Source organism: Phyllostomus discolor, chromosome 2 (assembly GCF_004126475.2).
Source record: "Phyllostomus discolor isolate MPI-MPIP mPhyDis1 chromosome 2, mPhyDis1.pri.v3, whole genome shotgun sequence".
Lineage (NCBI taxonomy): Eukaryota > Metazoa > Chordata > Mammalia > Chiroptera > Phyllostomidae > Phyllostomus > Phyllostomus discolor.
This window is the reverse complement of record NC_040904.2, coordinates 61,993,034-61,999,545: the sequence shown is the minus strand read 5'-3', so window position 1 is coordinate 61,999,545 and position 6,512 is coordinate 61,993,034. Positions and strand designations below refer to the sequence as shown.

The 6,512-nt window shown below is 37.0% G+C and overlaps 1 pseudogene; it reads left to right on the top strand.

Moving 5' to 3' along the window:
• The first annotated feature begins 259 nt into the window (after positions 1-259).
• Positions 260-1,240, top strand: LOC114488175 (annotated as a pseudogene).
• Positions 1,241-6,512: the final 5,272 nt, after the last annotated feature.

Here is a 6,512-nt window from a genome sequence, read left to right as displayed (position 1 = left end):
GAATCAGTGAGGGAGTGGTAAGTGAATGTGAAGGTTTGGAACATTACTGTACTCTACTGTAGACTTCATAAACACTGCACATTAAGGCTACACCAAGCTTTTAAAACAACACAAGATAATTAAATCAAGCACAAGAGAAATTGATACAACCAAGAGACATAGCAATCATGGGATGTGTGAATATGTTGCCGGCATGAAATGGTATACTGTTTTACAGCAAACTTTTTCTATAAGTAGAAATAATATGCTTTGGACAACCATGCTGTTCTGTATAGAAAGAACCAAACAGGTTGAAAAAAACAATGAGGACCAAAACATCAAGCAAGATGGCATCAAACCACAAGATAAAGCTCTTAAGGCCATGACCAAATTTCAGGCTAGCTTCTGTGGGCACAGAATAAGGAAAAAGCTCAAAGGAGAGAAGACGGGTGATGCCCAAGCTGCTGAAGCTGAGATGAGTGAGAAGAAGGAAGATGCCCCTGCTGCTGGTGGTGCCAAAAAGAAGGAAAGAGAAGGTCCCAGTACCACTGAGGCAGCCCCGGCCACTGGCTCCAAGCCTGAGGAGTCCAGCAAAGCAGGAGAAAGTCCTTCCAAGGAAAGGAAGGGGAGGGTGTCTCTGATGCTGCTGCAGAGCAAGTGGCTGGTCCCCCAGGCTTGGCTCCCTCAGAGGGGAAGGCCGGCTCTGCTGAGACAGAAGTGCCACTAAAGCTTCCACTGACAACTCACCGTCCTTCAAGGCAGAAGATACCCCAGCCAAGGAGGAGCCTAAACAAGCCATTGCACCCACTGCTGTCACTGCTGCTGCTGCTGCTGCTGCCGCCACACCCGCTGCAGAGGGTGCAGTCACCAAGGTAACAACCCCGCTTCCAATGGAGACTTTGGAGAGCAGCCAAGCTAAAGAGAAGATAGAAGCTGTAGATCAGGGATGTCGAACTCATTTTCACTGGGAGCCACATCAGCCTTGCAGTTGCCTTCGAAGAGCCAAAATGATTTTAGGACTGTATAAATGTAACTACTCCTTAACTCTTAAGGAGTTGAAATTACATTCGGCCCTTTGAAGGCAACCATGAGGCTGATGTGGCCCCGGGTGAAAATGAGTTTGACACCCCTGCTGTAGATGAAACCAAAACTGAGGAAACTGCCTAGCAGGAGGAGGATAAAGGAGAAGAACGAGGTGGACCAAGAACATGCCCGAACGCTAAGAAATGGCTTTCCACGTCCCAACTCTCTCCTCTCCTGAACCCTATCTGTCCCTGACTCTTCTCAGCTCCACTCTGAGGTTTCCCTTCCTGACCTGCATGTCTGTGAATCTGTCCTCTTCCACTCTCTAGCCTTCTTTCTATGTGGCAAGCATTTTTTTAAAAGCAGGAAAGACCCCAAGCCAAATAGTGTAGCTTAAACACTTTTTGTTTCTTGATGTTGTTATGGCAAGTTTTTGGTAATGATGACCCAATCATTTTGGGAAATTCTTGCACTGTATCCAAGTTTTTTGAATTGGTGCATGTGGCCCTGTGGGAGTCCATTTTCCTCTCTCTTGTTCTATTCAAAGTGTGTGTACAATGTTCTGTTCATCTGAGAAGTCCAAAATATCGAGTGAATTCAAAACCATTTTTCTCTTTCTCCTTTTCAATGTGATGGAATGAACAAAAATAAAAAAATTAAAAAGACATAGTGTGTTTAGAACATAAATAAAGCAAATGTGCCAATTAGCATAAAAATAATGCACTCTTAAATAATCATAACAATTATAGTAGATATTTTAATATATTTTATTCATTGTGCTACTACAGTTGTCCCATTTTCCCCCCTTCACTCCCCTCTACTCTGCACACCCCCTGCCACCCACATTCCCACCTTTAGTTCATGCCCATGGGTCATACATATAAATTCTTTGGCTTCTACATTTCCTATGCTATTCTTACCCTTCCCCTTTCTATTTTCTACCTACCATCTATGCTACTTATTTCCTGTACCTTTTCCACCTCTCTCCCCCTCCCACTCCCCTGTTGATAACCCTCCATGTGATCTCCAAAAATTATAGTATATTAAATACAGAAACCAGTAACAGTCTTTTATTATCATTTAATATGACTGGCAGTGCAGTAGGCTTGTTTACACCAGCAACACCACAAACACATGACAATACAATGAGCTATGTTAGCTACAACATCACTAGGCAATGGGAATTTTTCAGCTCGGTGGTAATTTTATGAGACCACAATGGCGACTGCACTCTGTCAGTGACTGAAATGCATGACTGTATTTATCAGAAATGTGGAGCAGCTTGACTTTGACAGTAATCTAAGGCTTATTTCCCTCTTCCAACCCATGAGACTGAGAGTTCAAGAACAACAAAGAAGAATTCAACAAATGGCCATTCTGTCCTTTTTACAAATCTAGTCAAAGCCTTTTATTTTGCAGTTAGGAAGTAAAATTTCACTATAAAACTTTTAGCAACTTCCCATTGATAAACCCTGTTCTTTGAATTGAAGAAACTCACAAGGTATAGGGGCACCTTTTTCTTTCAATTTCTAACCCATATGAACATTGAAGACGTTTGACTAAAGATAATAAGGTTATACATTTTTTGGCTTTTCAAATTGGAATTAATAAATGATGTCTTTACTTGATTAACTCTTAAAACCAATTAAAAGCAAAAGTTCCTGTGAAATGAGTCAGATTCCATCATTTGAAAGAAATGTGATAGCACAATTCAATATTTATGAAAAAAAATTCTATGACTAAAGACATACCTGTTAATGAGTTTCTAAAAATAAGGAGATTCAGTAATTATCACTTAAACAACTCATTATCTGTTTCATAATTTTATCAGTCAATCTCTTCATCATTTCTAATTCAAAATTAGAGAAGGGTGAAGAGATATTGTTACTATTCTTTTCATAAAGAGGTCTGCTACCTTATGTCAGTTTCCAAAAGGTTTGATGGAGTAATGATGAAAGTTGTTTTTGCTTTTTCAGAAAGGCCTTCAGTTAAATTACCTAAGCCAGTACCAATTTTTTTCAACTCTATTTTAGTCCTCTTCCCCCTGCTGCCACCTCGCTGTTTTACAAGTAACAGTGAATGTGATAATGAGTAATGACATCTATTCATGGAAAATGTGAAAGGTCTGAAGTTACAGTACTTTTTTTTTCATTAGGAAAATGTGTCTCTAACAGCTCAGCCACCCAGCTCCAATTCTGTAAAAGATATAAATTTTCCTTAAATTTCAAAGAGTTCCCATTTTTTTCCTCCCCTTCCCCACCACAACAGTTCTATTAACTACACAGGCTTTTTCATGGTAACATGTAAAAAAATGTTTCAACTCTTATTTTTACCCATCAAAATGCAAATGATGTAGGGCCTTCTGATTGTTCAATCCCCTGGGAGGTTTTGGATATGCAACATTAGGTCCATGTTTTCAAAGTGAATTCTTCTATATCCTTCATCTTCTCCCTTCTCAGATGCAGAGCATAACGAATGATTAGTGTTAAGCCAGGAAAGCAAGATGTATGTACAGATTAACAATGACCTTGCCTTCTTGGTCTCCATTTGGGTCTGGCTGTATGACACACAGAGGCCATTTTTAAAACTTGAGGCTACATGTGATATCTTTACAACTCTTCTGTATCAGGATTTCACAGCTATTCAGTTGACATCGGTTGTATGTTGCTTGAACTCCAACGACAATGACAACAACAACAACAAAACTAATACCTGTGTAAGTAATATAAAACATGATTCATTATAAAAGCCTGTAAGTTTTAGAAATACATAGAAATGTAGCTTTTGGTCACAGATTTACATTTTTTAAAAAAGTTGTTAAACCCTCAAATACCAAGCATTTACTCTTTAGTATGTCTTATTCTTATAATATATCTATATATTACAATACCAAATATATAATACTACCAAAATAAAATTTAAATTGCTACAAAAATGGTTTTAATGTATTTATAACAAAAAACTTCAAAGATATATTTTTTCTATTTTTCTTTATATATGTTTTCTCAGCTTCATAGCTTTTACTTAGTGATATCAACGTGTCTTTTTAAGCTGACTTACCTTTATCCAAATATCCCCATCTACAAAATCAAGACAAAATCGAAGGCCACTCATCTTCAGTAACTTCTCTTTCTCCCCCGTCTCCCAGGAACACTTATTCCCAGGACACATTGTGTCATCTAGAATTGGCCTTCCTTGGCTCATTGCAGACTCCATTAAAATTCACTATTTTGTGCTTCATATCTGCAAATTCTAAGTCAATGTAATAAATTAATCTATCTCACACATTAGTATTTGCATAGATACACATATTACTTCAGGTAGCCTGTGGAAAAAGCTGGTTCAAAGGCACAAACCCACTGGTAAGCATGTCAGGCAGACTAGTGTGAAGGTATTGATTGGTATTTAGTACCTTCGTGAATCCCTTTGTGGCTTCTTGAATTGCCTCATGTAATTAGCTTTCTTCTCTTTTGTAAATTAAGATTCACTTTGAAATATGGATATTCAAGAACCATATAAAAGTAGCAACTGGCCTTAAATGTAAATTTGGTCTTAAAATTATATTATATGCTGTAAATTTAACAAATGTTAAATATTTACATAAATTATGTAATCTATTTTTTTACTTATTCACATTCTTATATAATTTATCAGTTCGGGGGGGGGTTAGTAGCACAGTTTAACTCTATGCATATGCCATTTTGTTATGAAAAGTAGGCCATGTGGAACAAATAGGTAGAACAAGTTTCTGTTCTTCATATACAAACAAGAACTTGCATAATATATAAAAATCCCCTAGAAAGAAGCTATGCCATTCTTGTTAATAGATTCAAAAAAATGCATGAATAAAGAGCAAACTGAAGCTTCCTAAAGCTTAGTCCTTGTATACTATATACCTAGAAATGTGATTCAATATTCTATCACCAGAGATTTATAGAGGATTCATAATACAAACACAGCAACCCAAGCACTTAAAAAAAATTGAACTTGTCAAAATTTCAAAAGCCCTTCTGACACTTAGCAGTGCATTTACTGGCACTGTGCATTCATAGTCTAAAGAAATACAGTAATACTACGTAGATTTCTAATGCATTAACAATTTCCTCTTTGCTAGGATTTTAAGGCTAAAGTGCATTCAGTTTGTTGCATGAACCCTATCATTCTCCTGTCTGTACTTAGCATTTATTATTTTTAATTAGAAACTAAGTTTGTTTTATAATTGTTCACAATTTGTTTTACTGTGCATATTTGATCTTCTTAAAAAATATGAGTATACTTAGGGCTGAGATGGTATTTCTTTGACTCTATCCGATCACATTAGAACCACACAGGGCTCCTCGTGCAGGCATCAAGGTGATGATTCATCGGGACTAAATTAGCAAACTGAGCTGCTCACTGGCCCTGTGACCCTGGGCTACTCATCTCACTCTTTGAGGCTTCTGGTGCTCCTAACACAAAAAAAATGATTATACTCTTTCTAAGATACTTTCCAAATATAAGATTCCATGATGCTTAATTAAGGAAGCCAGTAGAGGAAAGGAGAAAGGAGTAATATGAAGGTGTGGGGACTAGTGACAATTCAGAGCATATACTAACAAATCCTTGGCAAAACTATGGAAATCTGGGAGTACTGTGGAAGGGCAGAGAAATCAGAGAGAAATCCAGTCTTCAAAGACAGAATACTGTGTTATCCAGACTTGTGAGTTCAGTGCTTTTCTTCATTGAATGTGTTCTCCAACCATATGCAGCCTGCATAACAAAACACCTGAAGTGTCAAAATTAAGACAAACCTGGCAGAACAGCTAAAAATCAGGAAAATAACAGAAAGGTGACCCTAATCTCTTTCCTGATCCTCATCTCTGCCAAAATTTGGGAATTTGGGAAACAAACAGGAGATGGTGAAAAAGCAGCAGTGGGAAGACATAGGAAGAAGGTAGAATCGCTCCTGTATATCACAGGAAATGGGAAGTGGGAAAATTTTGCAGATTGATTACAGTCAACCAAACACCACAGTAAAGTAAATATCCAATCCTTGGAAGAATATGATGAATCTAAAGTAGTTATGACCTACTTTCTATAACATGCATATTTTAACCCCAAATTAATCAATATAAAAAGAAAGGAAAGCATGCATCTATACTCAGGAAAAGAAGGCAGCAGATGAAACAGACTGATTCCAAAGTAGTTATTATAAATATGATCAAAAATTGAAAATATGCTTAAACAATTGAAAGAAATGTTATCAATGAATGAACAAAATCTAAACAAAAAAATCTAGAGCTGAAAATTATAGTTATTAAAATAAAAACCTTTCTAAATGGACTCAATGGCAAATTACACATGGCAGAAGAAAAAATTAATGACCCCCAAATAGATCAATATAAATTACCCACTTTGAAGAACAGAAAGAAAAATGATTAAAGAAAAATGAACAGAACCTCAGAATATGACATACCCTGAAGAATGGTGTGTATGTACTTGAGAAGAATGTAAATTCTGCTGCTGTTCCC